At 40.0% G+C, this 10,067-nt stretch overlaps 1 pseudogene; it reads left to right on the top strand.

The window, feature by feature from the left end:
- LOC137171253 (PALM2-AKAP2 fusion protein-like) overlaps nucleotides 1–10,067 on the top strand; it is an 80,094-nt pseudogene that overhangs the window by 47,675 nt on the left and 22,352 nt on the right.

The following is a 10,067-nucleotide window of genomic DNA, read 5'->3' as shown; positions in this document are numbered from 1 at the left end:
TGACCCGCAGACTGGCGAGCAGCGCGTCCTGTCAGCCAACCGCGTGAGCCCACTGGATGCGGCATCACGTGGAGTCAAAGTCTACGACGATGGCAGGAAAGTAGTCTACGAGGTCACTTCCTCCGGAGGCGTGTCCACCACCACCGTTGAGAACGGTTGGAGCTCGGCGCAGGTCGACCAGCTGATCCAGCGAGCTGCCAGACCTGCTGTACGGGGAGAAGATGGCGGGAAAGGTGAGGTGTTAGTGACCCCAGCTGCCCCGCAGGCCTATGTCTCCCCAGCAGATGTTGATGATCTGTCCCCGCCCTCCTGCGCCCCGCCTTCCATCCCTTCAAGCCCGCCAGCCCAGGTCACCCTCCAGAGGGAGATTCGGCAGGGCATGATGCCCCCCTCCTCTGCTCCCATCACGACCCAGCCCAGTTCCACAGCCCCCCCGGGCGCCGAGCTCACCTCCCCGCCCCAAGCCAGCGCAGAGCACCCAGTCACCATGGTGTTCCTCGGCTACCAGGACGTTGAGGACATGAGCGAGAGCAGGCGGCTGCTAGGCTTTGACGGCGCCGTGAAGGCCGAGGTGGTTCTGATCGACGAAGACGACGAGAAATCGCTGAGGGAGAAGACAGTCACTGACCTATCCATCATCGACGGCACAGCGGCTGACCTCGTGTCAGGGCGGCCAGCCACATCTGAGGCCGCCAGCACGGAACTGTCATCTGACGGCCGTGAGCCCGACAGCGCCTCCTCGCCCCCAGCGAATCCCGACGCCAACACGCCCCCCCCGCCCGGCCTCACCCCCGCCACAGGTACAGACAAGAGGAAACGCTGCGAGTGCTGCATCCTCATGTGACTGAATCTTCTCCCTCTTCCACTCTTTTATTATTACCCACAATACCCCTCTCTTCCCCTCTGTCTATGGATGGTTACTAACAGAAGCCCTGCCTTCCTTCTCCTCATCTGGACTCTGATCGGCTGGCACACACATGCACGCACACACCTGACCTTTGACTTTTTACTCAGTTACATTATCAGCCCTAAATCTCTGCTTTTTCTGCCTCCTGTGTCCTCAGACAACACAGTATAGTTCATAAATTCAAATTGACAGTTATACGTAGGAATTAAGCTGTTGTCATGCTGCTATATTTATGAAAAAAAGACAGATAAATGGAGAAAATTGATCTTCATCGCCAAACAGCTTAACCCAGGTTATATAAAACTCCTCTCAGTGGTCAATAAGACTTTATGGACAATCAGTCACATTGCCATCCTGTCTAATCAAACAGTGTCTGGCTCTAGGGACAATCAACTAGATCATCACCTTTAATAAGCCAGTTTATAAAACCTTCAAAAAGACAGACATAGTTCCAGTTATTTTTTTATTTCTCTTCCCACTTCGTTTTCTCTCAACTCCCACCAGATTATGTCCTGTTGTCTCAACATACACACACACACACACACACACACACACACACACACATAAACAACCATACACCCAACCTATGAACTCAAACAACCCAAGGGGGGGTTGCACAGACTCTGTCTGACCAGGGCGGAGAGGAGGGTACTTGTTGCCTTGGTTTCTTCACGTGCCTCTTCATTCTTCCACATGAATAGTCATAACAAAAAAATTAGAAAAAAAAAAATAGAAGATTCTATTAGATTTTTATTTTAGTTTGCTGTTGTTAACTGAATTTTTCTTTTGTTTTGAAACTTAAAAGGCCATTGAATTGTTGGGACGCCGGTTTCCGTGGGAAACGGAGGTTTTGACATGGTAGTTAGTAGTAACAGGACTCTCTCTCTCTCTTTCTCTCTGGTGTTTTGTCCATTAACTCCAGCTATTCCACTGCTGAGGTCATTTCCTCCTATTCTATCACTCAGCAGCCAATAAGAAGCCGTGGAACACCTTTGGCAGCCAGTAGGATCAACACAGCCAATTTTTCCAGTGTATCTAAAGGCTGAAGAGCACAGGAAGCTAACGGCAGCTTAATGAGTACACTATGGCAGCGAGGGAACATGTATTTCCAGCTATGAAAATAAACATGGGTTACCACTAACAGTCTGGGCACAAAGATGCGAATAATGAATATTAACAACAACTACCAGATTACTAAAAAACCACTACGACAGCTGTGCTCAAATGAGCTTTTAGACTAACATAATGTGCAATTCATGTTCATCTTTTTGTCCATTAAATTCATTTCATCGTTGCAGAAGGCCACCAGAGATCCATTATGCCCTTTACAATTCAAAGAGACTGAAAACACTGCCAGCTCTTGCTATAGTCACCAACCAGGCCCTCGTTTACAAGGGTGCTACAAATAATGTGGCCTGGGTGTCATTATAACATCATTTCTATATTATACTGGAGGTCATTTTCTTGGCCGGTTTTCAGAAAATCTCTCAAAAGCAGTAATCATCCTCATTCTGTTGAATGATAATGGATGTTCTGGAAAGATTTTGCTTCATTTCATTTGACTACACTTTGCTAAAGAGAAATACCTGCTATTAGAGTGAGACTGATAAAACTATATGGGCCAGATACGTGATTGAAGAAGATGTACGTACAGTTACAGAAAAGTTAGAGAGGCTCTTCAAATCGAAAAAACATTAGTTAGAGGTGTTTATGTGGCTCAAGTGTGTACCATGTTGCCGTGATGTCCTTGGTTCCTTGGTGCAAATCCAACCTGGGTTTTTAATATAATTTAATCTTATCAAAGATTACTTAAAAACACCTCAGGACTTAACCTAAATCTAACCTAATGTAATACTGGGGTACCTGAAGAGCCTCAACAACCTTTTTAAAGAGAGCTTTTCCTTTTTCTTTAATCATTTGTTTGACTACTTAACAGATCCTGGTCCTAGACTAAAGAACTAGACTAAGAATCTTTCTCTGCATGGTGTACTGATCAAAGTCATAAAATGAATCAATGAAAGACAGAAACCATATTCCTTGGCATCTCCTCTAAACTGTCCTGTCAGTGCAGAACTGTAGGTCGGCCTTCAAACATACTGTTCATGCTTTAGTGTGATTGACCATCGCTGCTGCTGTCAGTCAGTCCAGCTGGCTGTGTGATTGGCCACTACCGGGCCCGGGGTCTGGTTTCCTGTGTAGATAAAAGAATGTAAATATGCTCTATATATTCTATTTAGTGATTCTTTTATTTTCCACATCTATATAGAGGTCTAGAGATTATTATTATGGGTACTAGACATTGTTATGATGTCCTACGATGCCATATGATGACTGTACGAGTGCACAGATGAGAGCTTTTTATATTTTCATCCTCTAACTTCACTGCTTTGCTGTGTGTAATCTCACAATTAACTCCACCTGACTATTTCCCCTCTTCTGACCATCACCACCTTCTCTGAACTTTTGACGGCTACTCCCATTCCCAGACGTGTTACAGTTGGTCTCAAAGGCATCTGAGGATCTTAAAAAATTGTGCGGAGGCAGGATCTTAATTGAACGTACCAATGAATTTGCATGGCAGCCCATTAACTACAAATCATGTTCATTTTATATTTCTGCTGAGCCTTTAGATTGATTTCCCAAGCAGCCATTGACTTCCATTCATTTAAGTAAAGCAATTGACTCGATTTGTTTGAGTTAGATAATTCACCATTATCATCCATTACAGTTTTTCAAAGGTTGCTAAAGGTTGAAATCAATCTGCCAACCAAATTCACATAATCCCTTTCACAACATCCATGTTCACATTTTGTTTATTCTCTCAGTTTGATTTTGCTACCAGAAATGTCGTGAAAAAAAAACCACCAAGATGGTTCTTCCAAGCAGTTATTTTCCCTCATTAAGTTTACATGCAGCCTACTAGCTAGTGTAAGCGGGGTTGACCATCAACATTGTCATGTTCAGTGTCGCAAACTGGCCAAAACACATTCAGTGCATGACTGTTTTTAAAGAGGTTTTAAAGAGTGTGGAGACGATGCAGAGAATGTACTCTGGAAAGTGTAGGGTTAGTGTGTGTGAGGCACACACACACACACACATGATGTGCAACAAAAGCAAAGAGCTTACAAATGTATCTACAGAAGGAAATACCATTTTTTTTAAAAATTAAAATAGTAAAGTCGATTTCAAGAATGGAGCCTGACCAATCCAGTTTGCCTGTTTGGGTTTGTGTGTTGTTGTTGATGTAATGCAAGGAGCTGTACGTGAACAACAGACGTGTTTGAGTTTAGCAGCCCCACTGCCACGCCTGCAGTACTCCTCTGGCTCTGTAGGGGTCCCTCTTTTTCTTGTCTGCCTGCCCTCACGGTTGTATGGACTGTTAAAACAAAAAAAAAAAGGAGCCATTTTCTATTGTTCACACTTCATCTCTCTCTCTCTCTCTCTCTCCCTCTCTCTCTCCCTCTCTTCCTTTCTATGGTTATGACAACTCACTCTGTACTTCAGTCTCACTCTGTCACATTCTCTCTTCCTCTCTCTCTCTGATGTCTGTATCCTCTCTCTATCTTTGGTCAATAAAGCTGAGTTTCTCCAGTGCTCCCCTGCCGTCTCTTGCTTGTTGTTCTTTCCATCTGTCTCTAACATTCACTTTTTCACTGGCTGCTGACAAAGAGATCACAAGCTCTCCTTACTGCACCCCTTATCTGTTATAATACCCACTGCCACTAACAAGCACACACATACACATTTCACATTTACATGTAGGTGATAATTTGTTCAGAGTGTGTTCAGCAGTCACATATGACACATAAGAATCCCTTATTCTAAAGTTTGTTGAAAGGATTGAAGGGCTGAGTATAGGGTCCAATAGACCAATATAACTTGTTTCCCTTTAATGGTAGTTGAGGCAGGTTTTACAAGCATGCAGTGTGCAATGACCTCATGGGCTTTCACTCCAAATCACATCCAAAAAACACACAATTACAAAAAATACACAATTATATTCAATCACTGAGAATGAGAAGAAGAAGAAGAGGGCAGTCATGTTTTGCAAAGTTGCACCAGAATATCCAAATGAAAGTCAGGTTATATAACTCTTATCTCATACAGTTCTGTTTATGCCCAATATACTTAAGAGTCATTTATTTAACCCAGACAGGCCAACGACCAAAATAGAACAAGAATAAAGCCCACAGTCATAATGATTCAGAAATTAGAGCCAGGTTTACACTATTACTGCATTGATTCGCTGACAATATTTAGACAATATTAGTTTAACATTCACTAGATGTATACAGAATATCATATAATGTAATAAAATCCCCCAAATCAGCAATATAAAAATGAATGGAATACAGAAAATTAGCAGAGAGAAACGCAAATACATATTTTATTACTATTATCTTTTTTATCTGTATGCTTCAAATATCAAGTCATGAATTTAGCTACATGTAAATATCACGATGTGGCCTAATTGATGACTCACGGGTGTTCCTGTAAGGCACTGCGCCTGTACAGGTCACTCACTCAAATGAGGTCAATTGCAATGTGATTTCAGTCTGTTCCTCCTGGAAACATCAAAGACAAGAGGATAGAATGGCTGTACAAGGACTAGGAGGAAGGTGCAGTGCAAAATTCTTATTGTAATCTCCTTGAGGATGACTTGCCACTGCTCTTGAAAAATAGTCGATCTAATATTACTGCTACACTCCTGTGGGGACTCATACTGTGTCTGTGGCATCTAATGAGCTTACACACTGCAAAAATATTGAGAACGAAGGTAAGTACTGTAAGTATTTAGAGAAGTAGGGAGTAGGAAAGAAGAAGAGAGGATAATAGGAAGAAAGATAGGTAAAAAGCTAGAGAGGTACATAGGAATGAAAACAGTATAAATAGATATTTGGATTAATCTATAAAGATACCCCCATGCCCTAGTTTTGCAGGAGTTCTGAGGTGACCCCCGGTATGATTAGTAGGTTCTGCAAGAAATAATGCAACAGTACACTAACACTCACTGCATGACAACTCATCTAACTTTACTTATACTACTGATAACTTCACAGCAATGAACTGAGAACACACATGAATACTGGGTACAGTACAGTCCAGAATAGTACATTAGCAACCTGTAAAACTTCCATACAAAAAAAATTGGAAGTTTAAGATTTTGTTTGCATATTGTTGTACTATCTCATCTTTCCTTTGATTATGTGCATCTATCTTGGATGATGGACTGAGTGTTATTGTTCTTGTGTAAAACACCGGGGAGGCCAGCTACACAAACATGACACACACTTCCACAGAAGAGATAATGCAAGGTGATAAATGATTATGTTAGAGACGTCATGACAACCAGCATCTGAAAACAGCGCTATCATTTAGGCCATAACACACACACACACACACACACATATACACACTCAGCAGGATGGGTGTGTTTTCCATGATAATAAACACTAATTGATTTATCTTTAGACAGTGACAGCCTGGTGTGTTTAACAGAAGACATGACAGCAGATGATTATTACACAGTCTCAGACACACACATGACAGGATGATAATACAGTCAGTGGAAAACATGTATGCATGTGCTACTTCATAGAAGGGTGATTTGGGCTGCTCTAGGCTGCATTTACAGTATCTCAACAGCACTGATGATAGTTCAATCAAAGTTCAATGATCATAATCAGAGTATATTAGTAAGATGATTTCATGGCATATCAAGGTTGCACATGACTTGGTGGTTTACTCTTGTAAGTACAACAGTTGGATGGACATAAAAATTAAATGCCGTGAGGTAGTAAAGAAATGTCAACTGATCTATGAGACGTACAAAAATACAGAATTATTACATATGTTGTGCAACAAGAACGCCAAGTCACATTTCCTAGTATCCTAGTATAAGGTTTAATACAGTTCTACTACCACGGATGATGCTACTATTACTGCCACCACTACTACTAATAATATGATTGCTAAAACTGTCAGTACTACTACCAATCTTATGTTTAAAAATGTACTTACTGTAAGTGAAATTATGGAAGTCTTACCAGCTTACTTACTTATAAGTAAGTAATGCAAGTTTGATACATAAAAGTACTCATTATACAGAGTAGCCTGTGTTGTGATATCATATATACAGTACCAGTCAAAAGTTTGAACACACTTTCTCATTCAAGTGAATGGGGAAATATGTCCAAACTTTTGACTGGTACTGTATTTGTATCATCATTATTGATGCATTAATGTTTAAACAGCAATTTAATGTTGGGTAGTTTCATCTGTAATGTTTTATAAACTCATCATACATTGTGTATATAACATCATAATGTGCAAACTAACTACCGTAGTAACTATAGCTGTCCAATAAATATAATAGAGTAAAAAAGTGCAGAATTTCCCCCTGAAAATGCACGGTGTTAAAGAATAAAGTAGCATGAAATGAAAATACTAAAACCAAGTACAGTGACCTTGAAATTGTATTTAAGTACAGTGCTTGAGTAAATGTACTTTCAACCGCTAGCGACTGCTACCACTGTTTCTGCTGCTGTTACTTCCACCAATTCTACAATTATGGCTAATTACTGTTATACTACAGTTGTGGAGTAACATCGATATTTTCTACTTTTCTACTCTGACAGCAGTGTTGCTCCTTCAGTTGCAGTGAGAGTGAGTGTCAGGAGGTTGACAAGATCAAATAGAAAATCCGATGGACTTGACTCCTCGAGGTGGGGAGGGGTCACTGATGAAGCAAAGAACAGGACCGAGATAGAAATACAGATTTATCGTCTCTGTCATGCATATATAGACGATTTGTGATGATAACTGAATCGTTTACAGAATCAGATTTAGTGATTTACAATTCACCACACCGGTATATGTGCAGGTTGTTCCAATACATATCACTAGCTGCTAATATTATCACATTTACAGATGTCAGATGCATGTTTGCATTCTCATGTTTTCACCACATTTGTAAGAATCCATCCTGTTACTGTAGGGCTTAAGAAACTCATTTCAAAATCAGATTAAAAGAAAGTACACTGAAATAGTTATAGGTCACCCACAGCTGCAAATAAATATGAGAGAGGGTGATGATTAACAAAGATGACAATAACTAATCATTTTCTTTTATCATAGGCTATGGCCAAACACCAGGGGTTGCCGTGACAACAGAAAATGGGTATCAAGCTCCAATTCCAACCAGACATCCTCACACTGCTATGGTGAGTAGTGTGTATCTGTGCGAGTGTGTGTTCATGTACATCTAATAGTGTAATTACCTGAATCCTTTACAGTCTGACACAGATATTTTACCCCCAGAACTACAGTATAAAGTTACAGCCGCAGACACAGCAAGATATCCTACACATAATGTGTTCTCACATTTGTCAGAAAGCTTTATTTGACGTTAAAAGAGTACAGGAAGACCACCAGCTCCTGCGAAACACGACTCATAACACCAGACCACTATGTGCCAGGAAACCTTTCATGATGCCATTATTAAGAGGGGACTATTTGTTCACCTTTTACAGAGAATTACAGGCTTTCAAGCTATGATTTCCATTATCCACTCACTTAAATGGTGTGTGTACTGTGTGTGCCTGTGTGTGCGTGTGTGTCAGTTCAAAAACAATGTGAATCACAAATCATAAGAAGAGCAAGATAAGAACAGTGAGAATGTGGACAAGATGGAACTGTGAGTTCTTCTCAAATGGAAAAATTGAAAAATATTTGCCATACAGGCATATTGCTGTAATATTGCTATTCTGTTTATGGCATTCAACAGTAAATATCAATATAACCATACTGCAATTTCTGGTATTTCTATCAGCTTTACCTGCAGGGGGGCCCCTGGGGCAAACATGAGCTGCTTGTTTACCACCTCCTGTGCATTGTGTACAGTTATGCTGGAATGCTACATGGCCCCAGATATGCTGTGTAGTAATTTGATTAAACACAAATGAATTGAGTAACATACCATGTAAGCACAGAACTGAAATACTGAAGGTCTTAAAGCTAGGTTTTGACACCTCTTCAGTTCACATTGTGATTTAATAATGTATATTCATAAACAAGATTTCAATTAAGTAAGCACAAATCAGTTGACACACGAGCCCCTGAGAGTTATGAGGCCTTGAGGCAGTTTCCTGTTCTGTGTTGTATCACTTCTATATTCCTTAAGGGAATTTATAATATGTCTGTAGTACGTAATAGTACATTTATAGTGACCTTACAGTACTTATTTTTTATCTGCCATGGTATACATTTAATGCAGTACTGTAATATTCCTATGGGGACTTATATCTGGTCATGCAGTGTAGTAACTTTTGAGTTTATGGCGGCTATATTATTCCCATATATTTCATTTTATTTTCTATGTTGTACATATTGTTATAAAATTTTCTGTATTTTTGGCACACAACCACGCTGTTCTGTAATATTTATTCATTCTTTTTTTCTATTTCTTTGTGTTTCCTTATAAGGGTTTGTGTCCTGGACCTTTCTAATATTCTCAGTGATGGAAAAAGTACTCAGATCCTTTATTTTAGTAAAAGTAGCAATACTACAATATCAGACAAACAACAACTCCATTACCAGTAAAAGTTTTATCTAAGTAAAAGTATGTAAGTGCATAAGCAAAATGTGCATAAAGTAAAAGTTGGCCACCTCATCATGCAGAACGGCCCCTTTGAGTGTTATTATATTATTACCATTGCATTATTATTAATGATATATCAAACAGCTTTACATCATCTTTTATTCATTGTGTTTTGTAAGTAAACTTTAAACTGCTAACTAGTAATTACAGCGTAGCTGTGAAATAAATGTAGTGGTGGTGGATAAATCATACTTCCATAAAGCCGGTGGGCTTGTGAAAGAAAAACTTAAAGAAGAAAGAAATCAAATCATATCTTGAAAGAAACAAAAGTGGATCCTACACTTCCCATGATGCAATATAATAGTCTTTCGTTTGCCTCCCTGTGTGATCCACACCCCTGGTTTGTAACACAAGCTTTCTGATATATAGCCTATTTGAAATCTCAAGTCAAAACTGATATAACCCTGATTACGTCATCGGGGTAACTTTTAAAAGCATTTGAAAGCTCCATCAGAGCCATATAATTTACTATCTAACTGTTTTCACAGGCTGTGGCGTATT

Source organism: Thunnus thynnus, chromosome 19 (genome assembly GCF_963924715.1).
Source record: "Thunnus thynnus chromosome 19, fThuThy2.1, whole genome shotgun sequence".
NCBI classification, from domain to species: Eukaryota; Metazoa; Chordata; class Actinopteri; order Scombriformes; family Scombridae; genus Thunnus; species Thunnus thynnus.
This window is presented reverse-complemented; position numbering and strand designations above follow the sequence as displayed.